Here is a 20,994-nt window from a genome sequence, read left to right on the forward strand (position 1 = left end):
CTATTTGTCTTTCTGACTTTGCTTTATTCACATGACAGGAAGTTCCCCCAATGTCTTCTGTCTTCCTGCAAATGACAACATTTTGCCCTAATTCACAGCTACATAAAACCACATGGGGAANTAGCACCACATCTCCTTTATCCATTCATCTATTGATGGGCACCAAGGCTGGTTCCCATTCTTATCAGAAGCTCATGTGTCCAAGAAAGAGGTAGGGCTCACATACCCTTTTACCCTGTGTAACAGAGCACCTTAGCTTGCAAATGTTGATGTCATTGATGCTCCTTCAACTGTGAGGATGAATAAGGCAGAGGCTTACTGCTGAGAGAGGGGAGGCAGTTGTGCATTCAAGCTGGAGCCACTCTGACTTGAACACACATCCTGGCTTGCTCCAGTCCTTACAAGAGCTTACAGAGAAAGCTGTTTCCTAGAACTGGACCTGAGAATTCACAAAAGCAAACAACTCACCTGCAGTTTTTAGCCTCTCCAATACTCCAACCGTAGCCATTAGGCAGATGAACTTCCTACACTCAGAGCTGGGATGAGAAGAGAAGCCTTCACAGATGCATCCAGATAAAAACCCGCATCACTCAGGAGCAGGACCAAAGCTTAGGCCCTTTGTACTCCCTTCCTGATGCCAAGGGACCCAAATAACTCTCTGTGCTTTCAAATTCTTCAAAATAAATGACAAAGCTATCCATTTTGTAGCAGAAAAAAATAAAATAAAATAAAATCTATTCTACCACATGCAGTACTGGAAATGTCTTCAAAAGATTGCATCCAACCTAGACAGATATGCTCTGTGACCAACTTCTGCTAATTATATGCTGTATTGAACGAAAGGAGGTACCTTAATGCCAGACTTTATTCTCCAACTAGTGTTTAGAAACTTTTAGGGGGGTGACACAGGCACTAGAAGTTAAACAATTTGATTGTCTCAAGCTCAGAGAACTCAGCCCAGGCATTGATGCAACTCTGGCTCTCATAAGCCATCTGGGGTTTGCAAAAGGAGCCCGGGACCTTCATGTGTCAGTACTGTAAGACGAAGGCCATCTCCATCCACCTCAGTGCTGCCTGGCCTTTGCCCTTTGAGGCTTTATCTCCACTAATAGACAGGAAGCAGCACTGTGTGTGACCCTATAGCTAGAGAAATGTACTTTCATAGTTAGGCTACACAGACGCATAGTAGGTTACATAGATAGGATTTTGCAGCTGTCACCGTCATTGTCCAAGAACTGCACTCAAAGCACTAACATTAGTGACTCCATGATTTCTTCAGTCATTTGCCATTATTTTCCTTCCCAGGACCAAAGGGCTTTTTCTGCTTTTGTTTTGATCCCCATGGCAGATATAAATAGGCCAATCACAGTGCTGGACAATCAGCATCCAAAGATGTTACCATGCATTGCACAGAGCCAGCTTCAGAGCTCTGGGTTGTCATCCAAGCCTTGTTAAGTACTCTTCAGATCCGTCATTTAAATGTTCTTAAAAGCATCAGACCTTCCAGGACTGGGACGATGGCTCAGAAGGTACAACACCTGTTGCAAAAGCATGAGGACACAAGTTCTGATTCCCAGAACCTGCATAAACACAGGTGCGGTTGCACATCTCTATAGCCCCATGGCTCCTGCAAGCAAGGTTTGGAAGGTAGAGTTGGGAGCAAGCCTAGAAGCTCACAGGCCAATCAGTTCGGCATACACAGTGAACAAGAGACCCTGTCTTAAACAGGGTAGAAGCCAAGGGGCCAACATCCAAGATTGTCTCCTGACCCCCATGCAAACCATGGTGCACGTGCATGCACACACACACACACCTTCCAATTTTTGTGGTTTCTCAGATGAAGGCACCTGCATTATTTTTTTGCCCACCAGTCTTAACTGAAGTGAGTCCCTGGAGAAGCCCAAGATGTGCTCCAGGACAAGAGAGTCAAGCAAGGAGGTCGCACCCTAGTCCTCAGACCTTCACCATGGTAAGGACTCCCTCTTCCTAGAAGGCTACTACTGGAAATCAAATTTAGAAGGGTGAAGTGCCTACCATAATAAACTAGAAGTGTGTGCATGCCATCTGATTAACCATCAGCCACCAGCCTGGCAGACATCAGTTAAGGCACCCAGCCCTGCTATCTCCACTAAAGGATAGATTTTATACACAAATGCTTACCACTCCAGAACACCCAAACACTAGTAAGTCCCTACTGGTTTATCCTGTGGACAAGCAGAATTACCACAACTCTGTATGGAGCTATGCTCCATTCTTGGGAGGCTATGGTTGGTGTGGTGTGAGGATTACTGGGAACAATGGGGAGCACGGAGAGTCGCAACCATGAAGAGTCTGACTGCAGACACTGCGACTCCAGTTCCAGAGGATGCAGAACCCTCTTCTGGCCTCTTCAGGCACTGCATGCCTCTGGTATCCATACATACATAATACATACATACATACATACCTTTGGAAGACCCAGGAATCTTGGTCCCAATGTCAGCAAAGGATGTCAGTGTGGTGGCAGCAATAACAACAGGGCAGATGAGCCAATAGCAAGACGTGAACTTAAGCAGACAAAGCAGCCATGCTTCCCCTTGAACTCCTTTGTGTCTGACTGCTGTCAGAAAGTGCCACCCACTCTGGAGTAGGGGCTCCCCACAGTCAGTCCACTCTGAAAATGACCTCACAGATCTACCCAGACCTGTGTCTCTTAATTGATTTCAAATCCAATAAACTTGGGCATGAGACCAACCACCACTCCTAGGGGAATGCCTGGACCTTTAGGGGATCATCAGATGCCACCTCAGAATCCATCGGATTCCTAAGGACCCAAATCGCTTTTGTGATCTAATAACCATCACAGGGGAAGGGGGCTGTGTCAATCAGCTAACAAATGGAGTTTCAACTCAAGTCCAGAGTACAGTGAGCCGGTACACTGTACAAGGAAACAGTACAAGGAAAATGACTGCTCGTTACCCATTTCTTCTCCATGCCCCGAATAAACAATTAGACTGTGGCAACACAATGGCAGAATTCCACACTGGCCCTCTGGCACACACAGCAAGAGCTGCTGTTGTAGGAAAGATTGAGCCCAACCTCCTTGCTCTGCTTGGACAGTAAATCTCAAACTGTACCATGTCCCAAGTGGCACAGCGCAGACATCATCCGCAGCTTCGCAGCACGTTCAAGGCCAGCTTGAGCTCCATGATAACCAAAATAAAAGGAAATGTGCAGTTCTGACCCATTTACTCAACTAAATGGGGACTGGGGATAAGGAAGTGACTGTGGCAAGCTAAGACCCCAAAGCAAACTGTTCTGTCGCTTGGGCCTTATGACCCAGAATGTCCGTGATGCATGAAATCTCCATGGAAACCAGCAGGATTGTGTGAAGACTCCGACATGCTTCAGTGGCGGCAGCATCCTGCAGGGCTGGGAAGCTTCGGATCAGAGCACTGTTCTCGCTGTCAGCCAAATATTCCCCACTTCAGAAATGGCTCCCAGCTTACAGCCGGGCCTGCTACAGGCTGGACCCCTGGTCATGACCCATCCTGGGGCTGTGTGTGGCCTGAGCTGCCATTTTGAATGGGACGTGGTAGGACACAGTACCTCCCAGGGCTAGGAATTGTAAGTTCTGGGATGTATGTGTATATGTACTAACAGTAGACTGAATCCAAGCTGAGCAGCTTCAAAGACACAACACACCCGTGCAGATGCCTCAGGTTCACCAACATCCCACCCTCAGCTTTGCATTCCCTGCCTCAAGCCAACCTATAGAACTAGCCTAGTCTGTTTTCTATCTTCCTGAGGAACGCCATGGATTTGTTGCGGCTTACAGTTTACAGTCCATCACCGAGGGCAATCAGGGCAGAAACTCAAGACAGGAACTTGGAGACAGGTACAAAAGCCAAGGCCACAGAGGAGTGCTGCTTACTGATGTGTTCTTTGTGGTTGACTCCGATTTCTTTTATGCAATCCAGGATCCCCTACCCAAAGGTAGCACAGACTACAGTGGTCTGGGCCCTCCCACATCCATACACCTTGCCTACAGGCCAATCTGATAGAGAGCAGTTTGAGGCTTAGTTGAGGCTTTCTCTTGCTGCGTGTCTTTAGTTTGTTTAAAGTTAGTAAATGCAAGTGTACACAGCCACCTAGTGGGGATTCCTTCTCAGCCATTGACTAAAGGGAGAAATGGACTCTGGCCCTGCCAGTGGGTGGTTCCAAGCAAAACAGGAATGGGAAATGGGCTAATAGCCCACTTCGTGGTGCTCTGAAGGGCAGAGAAAACCTTCAATCAACACATTGTCTGTCTTCTGAGAAGAGGTAGTCAGAGGCAGAGACTTCAACTGATTTTGGTAGAGGAGATAATGTCCCAGCAGTTGGTCAGGGACTTGGAGAGAACAGGATTGGGGATTAGCAACCAGATATGAAGGTGGATCTGTGACTATTGCTCAATGTGGAGACATGCATGCACGACTGGGTTTCCTCCACAACAGAGGCTCTGGGTGGTTAGGAAGGTCTGAGCAGACATGCATCCATTAATGGGAACTTCTGTCCACGGAAGCTGGTCTAATTACCATCCCTGTTTAATCCCTCAACACAAAGACCAACATTGGACATGAATCATGGGACTTCTCCCTGGGGAGATTAGCAGTTATCTGGTTGTTGTTAATTGGTCTTGACCTCTCCCACAAAAAGGAGTCATGAATTTAACCTCACGACTACACTTTCTGTATGCAAGTACTTCATTAGTATGAATATCCATGTGTTTACGTGATGCAAGTGTAATGATGAGCTCATGCCCTGAATTATATACTTTGGTCTAATGAAGAACTGATTCATCCCTAGAAAAGGCAGGCCCATGAGAACCCAATGGCCCAGTGGAATGTTTTCCTGAAGCTTCAGGTATGATGTCACTTAAAGGATATCCTAAGTGGTTCTTCCTTGTAGGACGCACTTTATACTTAAACTAATAGACTACTGAGTCCTTCCATCGTGCTCAGACATGAGCCTAGATGGGATGAAGTTAACCTCCTTCACTCTCAGAGCTGGTTGTCACCATGCAGAACTTCAGGATTCCATCGTTGTCTAGTTAAGTTGGAGATGTTAATTCTCAGGGAAGGAGTGCTTCTACAACAGACAGATACAATAATTACATTGCAAGCATCCTTGGTCTTGCTGGGGTCCTCATGCCTCTCAACCAATGAGGAAGGGTCCTTCTGTACTAGCTCTGATGGTTGATTCCAGGTAACCAGCTGACTGCAATACAAAGAAGAGAAAAGGATGCTCCTGGAAGCCAGTGGCTCTGTGGATTGTCTAATAGTCTCTTACTACTAACCACTAAGAATTTGGATCTATTAGAAATTAATATTTGGGGGCTGGTGAGATGGCTCAGTGGGTAAGAGCACCCGACTGCTCTTCCGAAGGTCCAGAGTTCAAATCCCAGCAACCACATGGTGGCTCACAACCATCCGTAACGAGGTCTGGCGCCCTCTTCTGGAGTGTCTGAAGACAGCTACAGTGTACTTACATATAATAAATAAATAAATCTTTTTAAAAAAAGGAAAAAAAAGAAATTAATATTTGGATCATGCTACCAGGTAACCAAAACCTCAACCAGCTTAGATCCTGGGCTGAAAAGAGGAAGATAAAAAAGACTGTTTGGGCAAGAACATTTTTTATGTTAGGATATAATACAGATAGTAGAGAGAGCTTGTATACTGCTGTCTTTTACCAGGTGTCCCCTAATGTCACCATCTTTCATTGCTGGGGGACATTTTTCAAACCAAGAACCCAGTTCTGCTCCATTGCTAGTAACTAAACCTCGAGCTTGACTCAGGTTTCCGTTCTCCTCCATTAGTATTTTTTTTTCTATTCTAGGATCCAACCCAGAATGTGGATTCTGTTGTCATGTCTCATCAGTCTCTTAGCCCCATTTGCTTTTCATGAAGAGTGATCATCATAAATTTTAAAAGATGTCCCTTGGTTAAGGATTTTCTGTCTTTTTATTTTCTTCATGTTTAAACTTCATGTTGTCTTCTGGAGTTGTAGATTTAAGAAAGAATGCCACCAAGTGTCCTTCTTGTTAAAGTGTTACAACAGGGGCCAGAGCTGCCACATGGTATCACTAGTGATAGATGTGTTTCCCTTCATCTTGTGGTTAAGGCCATGTGCACCACTTTCACCACTGCTGAGTTGCTACTGTTTCCTTCTCACTGTGTGTTCACTTTAAGTGAGTCACAAGGTCCAGATCAACCTTAAAAGATGGGGTAGAGAGAATGGCATGCTTCCTCTCAAGAGGTGTCCAGTGTTCACATATGCCATCAGAATTACTCTGTAAGAAGAGCTGTCATAGGCTGGGAGATGGCTCGTCGGTTAAAGCGCTTACCACATGACCAAAGCATGAGGATCCAGATAAATGCCAGCAGGGTGTGTAATCACAGGAGCTCTCCTGTAACTCCAGCCTCCGGAAGGAGGAGACAAGGAGTTCCCAGAGCACGGTCACTAGGGAGACTAGACATATTAATGAGTTGTGGGTTTGATGGAGAGATCCAGCCTCAGATAACAAGGTGGAAGAAATATGGAAGATGATTCCTAACATCAACCTTGGGCATCCATGAATGCGCACAAACACAGGAACACACAGGTGCACACATATGCACAGAAATGGAAACAGAAAAAAAAAGGAGAGCTGTATTTATTTTTTTATTTTTATTAGATATTTTCTTCATTTACATTTCAAATGCTATCCCCTACACTCTCCCCCCACCCTGCTCCCCTACCCAACCACTCCCACTTCTTGGTCCTGGCGTCCCCCTGTACTGGGGCATATAAAGTTTGCAAGAACAAGGAGCCTCTCTTCCCAATGATGGCCGAGAGCTGTATTTATATCTATTAATCACCCATCTCTCAGTAGGTCTTCATCTGTGTTTTGGGTTGTAATTAAAAAGTAGGTTAATTGTGTATTGTACAGAAATTTCCTCCCAGATAAAATCTCCCATATTGGAGGGAATCTCATTAAGACGTGGGATGTTCTAAAGGGAGGAAAACATTCCATCTCTCAAGGAAGCTCACTGGTCTCAAAGTAAACAATTCAATGACTTCAAGAAGTCCCTGAAAATGACTAAATATTCTAGATCCCTCCCTCCCCAAATGGATAGAAGCAGGATACATTCTGAGAGAATCTGAGCTGCCCAAAAGTGACAGAGACCACCCAAGCTGCCCAGAAGAATCCCAGACCTACTATGTGCCTGAAAGAGACACTCTCCAACCTGTTGAGCTGCCCCACAGGCTGTGCAGCATGCTGCAGGTCCCCAGCTTTGTGAGCTGTCACCCATGCTGGGGTGAGTTTTTGGTGACATAGCTGTCCTTAAGCTATGACTACCTCTGTAAGTAAGCTCTTGCTCATATTCCTGTAAGTGAGCCCAATAATCTCATTAGTTCACCAAAGTAGATTTTGGTAGTGTCTTTCCTGATGACAATGGTCATCAGCCAAGATGAGTGTGCACATTTATTCACCTCTCCCCAGGAATAGTCACACAACATCATAGTGCTGCAAACCTTTCGTCCCAACACTCAAAAGGCAGAAACAAATGGAGTTCTGCGAGTTCCCGGCCAGCCTGGTTTACATAGTCTGTTCAGGTTAGCCCAGGCTACATAGTTGGACATAGCCTCAAAAAGAAAAAAAGAAAAATTAAGTTATCTATCGGCTAGTTCAAATTGTACTTAGTCGTTTTGTACTTGCTATTGTTCCATTTTTGTCCATGGGGAGCTACTTCAGCTTCTTGGTCTTTTATGGGGAAAGTCTGGGTCTTACTTACATGAAGATGGTATGTCATCTGGTGAGGCCAAAACATAACAGTTACTACTGGTGATATTCGGATGCTCACACGTGAATGTGGATGCTGATTAAATGGTAACTTATGCTGTTAAACTCGTATCTGTCATCTCCAAAACCTCCCCTCTATCCTGGGCTCTACAATGTAAGAACTGGACTCCTGCAAATGCTATTTCTCCTGTCAGTGGACTTGTTGCTAGCTTCTGCCAGTAGGAGGCAGTAGAGGGAGATCAGCTGGATGGAGAAGGATTCCGCCCCTCCTTCCTGCCAGCCCTGTGTAGCAATGACACTTCAGCATAGCGGCCACATTTACTTCAGCTTCTAGACTCTTTCCAAACTTCCAGCGGTACGCTACATTACGCTACGTTACGCTACGTTACGTTACGTTACGTTACGTTACGTTACGTTATGTTACGCAACGCTACGTTTCATGCTATCTCACGTATGGATCGGATGATGTCAGTCTCCGCTGCACAGAGAGCCTCCACCAAGCTTCCAGTCTCTCACATCCATGGTCTTTTACTTTTACAGTTTCGTGTGCAGCCTGTTCTCTACATGAAATCGTCGTCCACACGCATCGTCTGTGCTTTCTTGCTTGGATCCTCACAGATAACAGAAGTAAGACATATAACCGTTCAACTAAGAAATGAGAAGCCGTCTACAAAATGAAAGCAGCTGCTTTGGTGGGGCATGCTCACGGGGGCTTTCTTATCTGTCTTCCAGTACTTCTAAAGTTCTGCTGTGACAGCATTTCATAAGCCTCTGTCCTTTACAGAGGACGGCATGTACCCAGGGCAAACTACCTCCCACATGCAATAATAGGTAAGGAGACCAATTTATGTAACTTGTTGGTAATTGCCAGGTGGGCGGAGACAGAGTGTGAATTGCTGGAAGAGAGAGTAAACAGAATCCTGAGAGAGATGGTATCTAGGGAGAAATGTTTTCTGGAAACAGAAAAGGCCATTGCAGGGTTCAAAGACAGCAGACACACTTCACCACACTGGAAGCTCCCACATATAGAAAGCAAGGTGATGACTCAGTCGGTCAAGTGCTTACCACGCAAACATGAAAACCTGGGTCTGGATTCCCAGAACCTGTGCAAAGGGTGAGTACTGACCACTGACCTGTAAGCCCTGTGATAGAGGGGAGGAGACACGGGTGGACCCCCAGCGGTCTCTGGCTAGCCAGTCTAACCTAATCTGTGAAGTACAGGCTCCCAGCAATAAGGTGGAGAGCCATTAAAGAGGATACACAGCATAAGCCTCTGGCCTGTGTGCAATGTGTGTCCGATTGCCTGCTCTTGTTTGCGCGCTCTCTCTCTCTCTCTCTCTCTCTCTCTCTCTCTCTCTCTCTCTCACACACACACACACACACACACACACACACACACACACACGGAGAGAGAGGGGGAGGTTATGACCTTTTATTTCTTTCCATTTGTAACGAAGTAGGGTACACAAGGAAACTTGGGTGTACATACGACAAGAGCGAGCTGGGCTCCCAGAAGCTTTCTCCAAGACAGAAATGCTCCCCTAACTCATTCTCTGAAGCTTCAACGCAAGCATCAGCGCCCTCTGCTGACCAGGATTCAGAGCACGCCACAGACCGCCCAAATAGCTTTAAGCTGAACCACCCTTAAGTGTCTTTTGAAGACCCAACTCCCAGCCCCTCTGACTGTGACTGCTTTACGCTAAAATGAGATCTTTGGGATGGGCTCTAATCTAATATGTCTAGTGTCCTTTGACGATGAAGCAAACAGGCACAGACAGAAGGAAGACATAGGGAGGCACGCCATGCACAGTTAGGGAGACACAAAAGAATCCCACCCAGCCAGGGCCTCCATTTTGGACCGGACTCCCCAGAGATATGATAAAATAATTTCCTGTGGATTTTCATTGCATTTTTATTTATGTATGTAGGAAGGGGTGTGTGCCACCGCGTATGTAACAAGTTTCTGAAGCTGTGGATCCCAGGCTGACCAGCACACCCACAGTGATGCCATACCTTACCTGATCAAGGAAGAAACTAACAGCTAAACCAGCAGTTCTCAATCTGTGGGTCACGACCCCTTGGGCAAACCTCTGTCTCCAAAACTATTTACATTATGATTTATAGCAGTAGCAAAATTACAGTTATGAAGTAGCAGTGAAGATACTTTTATGGTTGGGGGAGGGGTCACTACAACATGAGGAGCTGTATTAAAGGGTCGCAGCTTTAGGAAGGTCGGGAACCACCGATCTAAAGCAACTCAGTTAGTTCTGCTTGGAGGAAATGCCTCCATGAGATCCAGCTGTAGGGCATTTTCTCAACCAGTGGTGCCATCCCTGGGCTGTGGTCCCGGGTTCTATAAGGAAGCAGGCTGAGCAAGCCATGGGAGCAAGCTGTAAGGAGTGCCTACCTCTCCATGGCTTCTGCATCAGCTCCTGCCTCCAGGGTCCTGCCCTGCTTGAGTTCCTTCAGTAATGAAGAGGGATATGGAAATGTAAGCCAAATAGACCCCTTTCTTCCCAACTTGCTTTTTGGTCATGGTGTTTTCATTAAAGCAACAGAAACCCAAGTCACCTCCTTAGAGTCCCTTTATCCCACTTCTCCTTCCCTCCACCATCCCCCTTGAACCACCCACCACTGCCCCTTCCATTGGCTTTGTGGACATGGTTCCCCGGGCTGCTCTCCACTCACTGCAGGAGGACCGCAGGGTCTAAGAGTTTCCATTTTAACCATTTCTAAGCATACAGTTGAGTGGCATTGTGTGCGTTCATGAATCCAACCAAATCTGCTCTCCATCCCCCAAACAGAAGCTGAGCTGAGGGGCGCGTGACAATCCCAAGCCAGGGAGCGAATGACATCCATGTTTTCTTATAATTGTCAGGGGGCTTTTTTATCTTAAGGAGACCTCTTCAACATGTCCAAGCTTTAACTCTTTTTTTTTTCACTCTTCATATATGATATAAATCAAATGCTCCTTTAATTGGACATATTTATAACCAGTAACAGGTCCGGGTTCTGATAGTTTTATGGGTGAGTCCATTTAGACTTCCAAATAGGCGATTCTTCTGCTCTGTAAGTAAACCACTCTGCAGCACAGAGCAGATGGACACAAGCCCCAACTGATTTAACAGGCTGCTGTACAGACGCACAACTAACGTAGACATCAGAAGATACTTAGAGCTAGCCCAGGTGTAAACTGCTCAAAATGAAACAAGGTACCAACTTTGTCTTGCAAATAATATTGACTGCAGTGATCTAGTTTGCCTTTCAGTTACCGTAACTAACACTGACAAAAACCAACATGGGGGACAAAAACATGTATTTGGCTTATAGGTTACACACATTACATCATCCAGGAAAGCCAAGGCAGGGACATAAGCAGAGACTATGGAGGAGCACTGCTCACTGGCTTGCTGTTCATGGCTTGCTCGGTTTGCCTTTCTTTTCTTTCTTTATTTAGTCACTTTATATCCCAATCACTGCCTCATATCCTCCCTGCCCAACCTCACACAGTCCCTCTCCCATGCCTCATCCCCTTCTTCCCTGGGTATCACCCCATCCTGGCACATCATGTCTCTGTAGAACTAGGCACCTCTTCTCCCACTGAGGCCAGACAAGGTGTCTCAGTTAGGGGAGCAAGATCCACAGGCAGGCAACAGAGTCAGGGATAGCCCCCTCCACACTCCAGTTGTTAGAGACCCTCAGTTTGCTTTTCTTCTTCAATCCAGGACCACATTCCCAGGGGTGGCACTACCCACATGAGCTGAATCCTCCTACGTCAATCATTAATTAAAAAAATGTACCCCCAACTTACTTATAGGCCAATCTGATAGAGCCAACTCCTCAACTGGGGGTCCCTCTTCCCAGGTAACTACATTTGTGTCAAATTCATACAACCAAACAGCACATACAGTTAGAGTTTGTGTCTTTCATGGGTAAAAATGCTAGATGGTTGGTCCAGTAAAACTTGTTGAAATTAAGTGTCTCTTCAAAAAAAACTAACATCTTTATGTTTATTAAAATCTTTACATTTATTTTTTACATTTATTTGGGGGCAGACATGCATGACACAGCAAGTATGGAGGTCAGAGGACAACTCGTATGAGTTATTTCTCTCCTTCCACCATATGGATTGTGGGGATCAAACTCAGGTTGCCAGGCTTGGCAACAAGTGACCTTAACTCACTGAGACATCTCACTAGTCCAAATTATATTGTCTTCAAATGATAAAGAATGTCTTTGTGAACCCAAGAGCCAATGTTATATCTACTTTGTATTTCTGAAAACATATTCCGAATAGTTTCTTTCTGGTTTTTATTAGTAAGATTTTATTAGTAAGGACCATATAAGGTTCAAACTCTTAAAATTTGAATAAATGTGAGATATGATTCATCAAGCAAATGAAATACTGTGTGCTCGATCACACATTGTAACACCCCCCATGTTCCCTGGCCATCTGATTATGAGACAATGCTTACATAAGGTGGCCCGCCAGGAAGCACTTTATTGAAAACTACTTTAGGGAATGTGGCAGTGACTGACTCCTAACAACGGGAAGAGAAGGGAAATTGCTGCCAGCTCCTTTATGACATTGTCCTAACAGTCCAGACTAAATCCTTACCTAACACAGAGCAAGAGTGGACCTTAGGAGGTGTGAATTGCTGACAGCTTGACCTGGTATGGCTCATACAACATCCTATCCTGCAACACAGGTCACTCATACAACATCCCATATTCCAACACAGACATCTCTTCTCCAGAGTGCTGGGAACACAGTCCAAGATGGACCGTCTTTAGGGCCAGAAAACAAGTCTCGATAAATGGAGCTGAAGTCACAGTAAGCATGTTCTCTAGCCATACAGAAATCACACTGGGAAGCTCTGGGAAGCTTCCCCTCACTGGGAACTAAGAAGCATACGTACTGTAGCCCTGGCGTGAAAAGAAGTTTCATTTGTAAACCTAAGTTTTATTTGTAAAAAATTTTAGTTTTTTGAAAGTTGATACTTCCTCCCCCCACCCCCCGCCCCGAGACAGGGTTTTTCTGTATAGCCCTGGCTGTCCTGGAACTCACTTTGTAAACCAGGCTGGCCTCCAACTCAGAAATCTGCCTGCCTCTGGCTCCCAAGTGCTGGGATTAAAGGCGTGCGCCACCACTGCCCAGCAAGTTGATACTTCCTAAAAGGCCTTCGCACAAACTGAACTCCAGATCTGACCAGCTGCAGTGGTAAAGTAACCACGGGTAAAGAAGAAATCACACCAAGTCTGCACACGCTCTTTCAAAAAGTGGAAAGGAAAATCTGACAACAAGATATCCTATGAACTCAATTCAACATTGACACAATCCAAAGACATCACTACTGAACCCTGCGATCTTCATAAATAGATGCAAAAAGTTTTAAAAACAAGTTTAGTGGATTGAACCAAATAATGTAAGAGAAGGCTGCTATACCGTGACCAAGATTGGTTTATCCAGCAATGCAAAGTTGGTTTAGCATTTGAAAATCAAATCTGGAGAGTCACTATGTTAACAAGTGTAAAAAAAAAAAAATCACCTCAATAGATAAAGAAAATGTGTTGGATAAAAGCCAAAGTCTATTACCAATTTTAAAAAAATTCTGAGAAAGCAATGAGTGGAGGGAAATCTTCATCTTAGTAAAGCCTGGTGCCCTCTACAAAAGATATAGTGAATCCACACTGTAAGCATGTAGTCTACAAAAGATGTGGTGGGCTGGAGAGATGACTGGGCAGTTAAGAGCACTGACTGCTCTTCCAAAGGTCCGGAGTTCAAATCCCAGCAACCGCATGGTTGTCAATGCCCTTTTCTGGTGTGTCTGAAAACGTAAAATAAAAGAAAAAAAAAAGGATACAATGAATCCACACTGTTATGTGTAGTCTACAAAAGCTATAATCAATCTACAGGCTGTAAAACATAGTCTACAAAAGATGCTGGGGATCCACAGAGCCTGGATGCTTTGCGCATAAGCTCAGTCCACTTCTGAGCAACATTCTAGGAAATGTAGTCCATGTGTTAAGGCTGAAACAGCACCAATGCCAAAGAAATAAGTAAAAATGCCTTCATTTGTAGACAACCTGATTATCTACATGCATTTCCAGGAAGGCTTGGGAAAAGGTAATGAAAGATTAGCAGGACTATAAGATCAGTATACAGCAATAATGCATAGAGCTGGAGAAGTGACTCAGCAAGTAAAGATGTCCTGAATTCCACTCCAGAGCCTACATGGTGGAGGGAGAGGACCAGCTTTGAACGTTATCCTCTGAACTCCACACGCGCATACACACACACACACACACACACACACACACACACACACACCACAAATAAATAAGGGTGTTAAGGAGCTAGCTCAATGATTAAGAACATTTGCTTCAGCAGATCACTGTGAGTTCAAACCCAGTCTGGTCTACAGGGAGAATTTCAGGCCAGCCAGGGCAGCACAGAAAAATCCTATCTCATAAGAAGCAAACAAACCAAAAAGAACATTTGCTGCTTCTTCAGAGGACCTGGGTTTGGTTCCCAGCCTCAAAATTGCAGCTCACAACCGCCTTACCTTCAGTGCAAGGGAACTTACTCCCTCTTCTGGCAGCCACAGGCATTACATGCAGGCAAAAAAAAGATTCATATGCATAAAATAACTCTTCATAAAATGTAAAAAAAGTTTTTAATTAAATAGTACTATGTTGTAAACATAATCCATGATATTATGTACACAATGGAACTTATAATAACATTAAAATATGAGATATGGATAAATCTGAAAGGACATTTACTATCAGTGCATTAAAATGCACATGCTCCACTCTCTTAAGACACAAAACCCTTACCTACCATCATTTCAAAAGCATACTGTTCAAAGAAATGAGACACAGTAATTCTACTTTTAAAAAAAACCTGAAAACCACTTCCTCAGCTAGGTGACCAAGAAAAAAAAATTAAGTACATTACCAGACAAAAGAGACGGCTCATTGGTTAATCATTTGCCACACAAGTGTGAAGACCCAGTGCAGATCAAGAGAACCGGAAAAATACTGGGAGGGAAGAGGAGGAAGGAGAGGGGTGGGGAAAAAGAATAAGGAGGGAGAGGGGGAAGAAAGGAGACAGAGGAAGAGTAGGGGGGATACTAAGGAGGAAGACTGAGAAAGGAGGAGAGGGAGGGGAGACTGGGAAGGGGAGGGGAAGGGGTCTACGGGGTGGGGGGGGGAAGGAGGGGAGAGGAAGGTGGGAGAGAGGGAAGGAAGGAGGGGAGAGAGAATATCTGGCCACAGGACATCACCAGTTCTTAACCATTTTTGCCATTTAACAATTTTTTTATCCATATATTTTTGATCATGTTGTTCCCTTTCTTGGCTCCATCCTAATCCTCCCTTCCCACCTACATTTAAATTCTTAGTAGCATTGCATGCATCCTGTTAGAGAACAAGTTGAGACTCTGGGCCAAACGGCTTGATGTATTCGATGACTTCTTAGCTGTACAACCCACTTCTGGATCATACAAGGTCCCTGAACGCCGAGGCTTTTTTTTTTTTTTTTTTTTTTTTTTTTTTTTTTTTTTTTTTTTTTTGATCCCACAGGAGCTACTGGCTCCAGAGCAGCGGAAATCTCATGCGCGCGCTGGCTGTCTTCCTCTCAGGCTCGTGCAATGCCGCCATCTACAGGCAAATGGCACACACTGCACAGCCAAGGGCCATTCCTTTCTGAATTCCCTAATCAACACCTCTCACTTCTGTCCACCAGGTCTCTGTGAAAGTGAAGTTAAAGGCACCAGGCAAAGGGCTGTTGTTCTCCGGATGACCTTGAGGGCTAAGATGCTCATTCTGGAAGTGCCAGTTCATCCGGGAAGTGCCAGTATTTCTGTTTTTCGATAGCACACTATGTTTTATAAGGTAAACCCCTGGACACTTAGCACCTGTTAGTGGAAGAAACTGTTAAGTGCTTTCGGGCAAGGAATAAAACATGTTTCTGTCCTCAAGGATCTGATAGTCACATATAAAATAAAATGAGATCATGCTACTGCTAAACACCCACTAGACCTGGAGAGTAAAGGCTAATGATATCCCCTGGAAACTTCCTATGTCTGGCATGCGTCCTGGAACATTTTATAAGCCAACTCATCTGGACCTCATATGGCCACCGCCCTTCAGAAGGCAAAGCTGGGAGCTTCCATGAGCATCCTGCACCCTCAGCTCAGAGCTAGGCTAGCAGTAAGCAGGAACATAGACCGTGAGCATCCTGCACCCTCAGCTCAGAGCTAGGCTAGCAGTGAGCAGGAACATAGACCTTGAGCATCCTGCACTCTCAGCTCAGAGCTAGGCTAGCAGTGAGCAGGAACATAGACCGTGAGCACCCTGTACTCTCAGTTCAGAGCTAGGCTAGCAGTGAGTAAGAACATAGACCGGTTTTTGCTACAAAGCATTGACTCCTCATTAGGTAACCAAATGCCGGGTGCAATCCAGTGTCTGACTCCTCTACTCTTGGGCTACCTGCTTAGCTCTGCACATGGATATGTCAATCACTTAAGGAGTGTCTGTCTAGCCCCACTTCATCCCCCTTCCAGTCTAAAAACAGAGGTCAGTTATTATCCTAAATGTTCAATCACCTTGAATCTCTCAGGACAGACTGCTCCTTACAACTTCCCAGAGAACAACCATCAAGTAGAGCGAGCCTGCATCCTGAAATAAACATCTCCTAAGAGCCAGACTGATCCCCCTACGTGATGATAAATATCAGGACTCCTTTCAACCATTCTGAAGAACCTGAACTGGAACAGTGGCCAGTCAGACGATGCATGGCAGTGACCATACACTCCTCTTGCCCCTTCCCCAATTCTTCTTCTAAGTTTAAACCTCAAGAACCTTAATGAGAGACTTGGGGCAACACTGAACTTCTGGATGTGTTCCTCTTCCCACAGTGACCACAGCAATAGATCTCCCACCCTGGTTTCTTCCATTACACATCTCTTTCATTGGCACAGTATAGCAAGGGGCCCACTCTAGCCTCTTGGGTTTGCTGAGGACCAGCCTTTGTCTGAAAGCGCCAGTTACAAATATACATCCATGCACTGCCACAGAGCCCATGCCCATCCGCACTGTCTCCGTTAGGGTTTCCATTGCTGTGACCGACACCAGGACCAAGGTAACTCTTATAAAGGACAGCGTTTAATTGGGGCTGGCTTTCAGGTTCAGTCTAGTATCATCAAGGCAGGAACATGACAGCATCCAGGCAGGCATGGTGCAGGAGGAGCTGAGAGTTCTACATCTTCATCTGAAGGCTGCTTGGGGAAGACTAGAAGCTAGAAGAAGTGTCTCAGAGCCCACCCCTACAGTGACACTTTCTCAAACAAGGCCACACCTACTCCAATAAGGCCATGCTTCCTAATAATGTCACTCAAACAATGACACACACTGACTTTATCATCTTGTGGATAGCAAAAAAAAAAAAAAAGTCCAAGGCGGAACCCATGCATTTCAAACTTTGCCATTTACTGGGAACATAAGACTTGAGTTAGGGAAATGGCTCAGCAGTTACTGGTCTTCATTGCCTTTATAGAAAGCCTGGATTCAGCTGCCAGCACCCACACTGAGTGGCTTATAGCCACTTGTAATTTCAATGCTGACATCATCTTCTGACCTCTCTGGGCACCAGCACACATGGAGTGTTTATACATACATGCAGGCACTCACACATACACATAAAACAAAAATATTTTTTAAAAAGTTTTTGGAAGGCTTGACTCTTATTTAGGCTGTTTCCAAACCCATATTTAGAGACCACACTACCTGCCTTTCTTCGCCATGTTGATATTATTAGTACTCATGTAACCATTAGCTACAACTGATGGTAGCAGACGCAGAGACCCAAAGCCAAACACTAGGCAAAGCCAAGGGAACTCCACAGAAGGGGAAGGGAGGAAGGATTGTAGAAGCCAGAGGGGCCAAGGACACTAGGAGAACACAGTCCACAGAGTCAACTAAGCAGGACTCATAGGGTCTCACAGAGACTGAAGCCACAATCACAGAGCCTGCCTGGATCTGAGCTAGGCCCTCTGCATGCATGTATAGTTTGGTATCCTTGGAGGACCCCTAACAGTGGGAGCAGAGTGCCTCTGACTATTACCTGATCTTGGGACCCTTTTCTTTTTATTGGTTTATCTTGCCCAGTCTTGACATGAGGGCTTGTGTCTGGTCTTATTGTATCTTGTTACACCATGTTTGGTTGATATCCCTAGGAGGAGACCTGCTCCTTTTTTTTTTTTTTTCTGAAAAGAAACAGAGGAGGGGGAGTGGATCTGGGGGCAGGGAACATCAGGGGAGGCTGGGAGGAGAGAGGAGGGAGGGGAAATTTTGGTCAGGATGTGGTATATAGGAGAAAATGATCATTAGCCACTAAGACAAATGGAGGAATAGAGGAAGGTATTGCAAGCAGATACTCTGGGGTTGAAATCCACAGAGATGTGTAACTGGCTCCAGGGTCTCAGAGCTCTCAGTCTACCACAAGGAATAACTCACCTCACTGGTCAGCAGGCCATAACACCCATGTCTCACCCTTCCTCTTTCTCTCAGGTGTGATTCCATCAGTTGAGACTTTTCTTGTTTTTCTCCTGAAGCCTCTAACCCAAGCCTCTCCCCTCTCCTGTAAATTCAAGGCATTGTCTTCATCCTGCCAAGCTCTTGAGCTAGCAAATGACATTGAACGTGACCTTTGCTCATCACTTAAGATGGATCTCTCTATTTGTTAAAGCAAAACACCTACAAAATAGGAAGAGGATACATATATCATCTCCTGGTTGGGCCACTTCTCAAGGCATAAGCCAAAGCATTAAGTTCCCAAAAGATACCTTTTACCTAGGCAGAAGATAGTGTGTTGTTTCTTTGTGATAAAATAACCTGGCAAAAGCAACTGAGAAAAAGTGGATACATTTAGACTAACTGCAATTTAGAAAAAGTGGACTCACGCTAAGAGTTCCCTTCACTAGTTTTGTTCTACCCTATCTCTGATATTTAGTGTTGGCTATCAGCCACACAGAATCTAGAATTATCCTGCTGATTATGCCCTCTGGCCATGCCTACAAAGAATTATCTTTATCATGTTATTTGATCTAGGAAGACTCAGGCTAAAAGTAGGCAGCACCAATCCACATTTTCTGACATGGTGACTGCCCCTAGCAGTTGTTGTACAAAGGTGGTGGTATCTGGAGGAGACTTTATTAGTAATGTTTCTGTAAGGAACACCTGAGAAAATCAATTTAAGGGGGAAAGGGAGTTTATTGGGGCTTATGATTTGAGGGTACAGTCTGTGGTGACAGGGAAGGAGGGCATGATGACAGGAGGCAGCTGGTCATATGGTGCTTGCAGCCAGGAAACAGAGAGCAATAAACCCTGGTGCCCAGTTGTCTTTCTTCTTTTTCTCCCCCTTTTCCCTATAGTCTGAGCTTCCAGTTCACAAGATCATTGTCATTCACAGTTGAGCATGAGTAGTCTCACTTCAAATAGATCTCCAGGGAAATAAATGCCTGCAAAGAGAGCCCCTGGGGTATGTCTTCTAGATGATTCTAAATCCTGTCAAGTTGACTATGAGATTGACCATCACGTGGCCTGTTAGAAAGTCCATAGCTCACTGAAGGTAAGATCTAGTTCACACACACACACACACACACACACACTCATACACACTATCTTAATTAGGGTTTTACTGCTGTGAAAAGACACTATGACCAAGGCAACTCTTATAAAGGCAAGCATTTCATTGGAGTTGGCTTACAGTTTCAGAGGTTCAGTCCATTATCATCCAGATGGGAAGCATGGCAGCTTGCAGGCAGACATGATGCTGGAGGAGCCAAGCGTTCTACACCTAGATCTGAAGGGAGGCTGTGAGGAGACTGGATCCCACATTAGGTGGAGCTTGAGCATAGGAAACCTCAAAGCCCATCCCCACAGTGACACACATCCTCCAACAAGACCACACCTACTTCAACAAGGCCATACCTCCTAATAGTGCCACTCCCTGTGGGCCAAGTATTCAAACACATGAGTGTATGGGGTCCAAACCTATTCAACCAGCACAGATGCTATAGTCAGGGCAGTTCTTCAGGACCATGGGGAAGGCTTAGGTTGGAGAAAATTATGAGACCTGTACAGAAAGTTAAAACGCCTATCACTTGATCCTGTGGGTACAGGGAAAGCTATGGGTGGCTAATGTGGCTGGAGATCATAGAATGGAAGGTGTGAGTAGGAGGGAGAAAGCAGTCTTCCTTCCCATCAGTGAGATGGAACACTACGCTCCATGGAGGGCTTGACCTCCTCTTCCTGTCCCTACTTTTGATGAAGCCACCCAGGACTACATCGTCAGCCTCCTCATTGCCGATTTTAATACATAAGAGGAAAGATGAATCTCTTCCCAGCCCAGCAGAGGGTGCACAACATCACAGAGTGGTGAGGAAGAGCAGCCCTTTCTCTCCTAGACATCACCAGATGGGTGACAAAGGCATCTATGGAGTGACAGGAAAGGCCAAGCAAGATGACCCTCAGAAAGGGAAGGCTTGGGAGATGGCTTAGTCACTAAAGTGCTTGTTGTCTAAGCATCGGGGCTTGAGTTCAGTACCCAGAACCTGTGTAAAAAGCCTTGTGATTCTGGTGCTGAGGAGACCAAGACAGGAGGCTCCTCAGGGCTGGCTGGACAACCTAGCAAACATAGCTTAATCAGAGGGTTCCCAGCCAATGGGACATCCTCTCTCAAAGTGGGAGGAAAAAGGATAGATGACATTCTGAGGAATGATACCTGTCATAGTTTGTATATTCTTGGACCAGGGAGTGGCACCATTTGGAGGTGTGGCCTTGTTGGAATAGGTGTGATCTGGTTGAAGTAGGTGTGTCACTGTGAGTGTGGGCATAAGATCCTCACCCTAGTTGCCTGGTAGTCAGTCTTCCACTAGCAGCCTTTGGTTGAAGATGTAGAACTCTCAGCTTCTCCTGCACCATGCCTGCCTGGGTGCTGCCATGCTCACACCTTGATGGTAATGGACTGAAACTCTGAACCTGTAAGCCAGTCCTAATTAAATGGTTTTTTTTATAAGACTTGCTGTGGTCATGGTGTCTGTTCACAGCAGTAAAACTCTAACTAAGACAATACCCAAGATTGGCTTCTGAGCTCACGCACACATGTGCACACAAGTAAG

At 45.3% G+C, this 20,994-nt stretch overlaps 1 long non-coding RNA gene across 4 annotated transcripts; it reads left to right on the forward strand.

Moving 5' to 3' along the window:
• Positions 1-8,247: 8,247 nt before the first annotated feature.
• Positions 8,248-15,709, forward strand: LOC110309953. Of its 4 annotated transcripts, none has more exons than XR_003834771.1 (3): positions 8,248-8,434; positions 8,540-8,921; positions 15,558-15,709. It is a non-coding gene; the product is annotated as an uncharacterized LOC110309953 (long non-coding RNA). The 4 variants fall into 4 exon arrangements; XR_003834772.1 differs by having other exon boundaries at positions 8,540-8,638; XR_002379778.2 differs by lacking the exon at positions 15,558-15,709 and adding an exon at positions 9,736-9,917 and having other exon boundaries at positions 8,540-8,638.
• Positions 15,710-20,994: the final 5,285 nt, after the last annotated feature.

Source organism: Mus caroli, chromosome 14 (assembly GCF_900094665.2).
Source record: "Mus caroli chromosome 14, CAROLI_EIJ_v1.1, whole genome shotgun sequence".
Classification (NCBI taxonomy): Eukaryota; Metazoa; Chordata; class Mammalia; order Rodentia; family Muridae; genus Mus; species Mus caroli.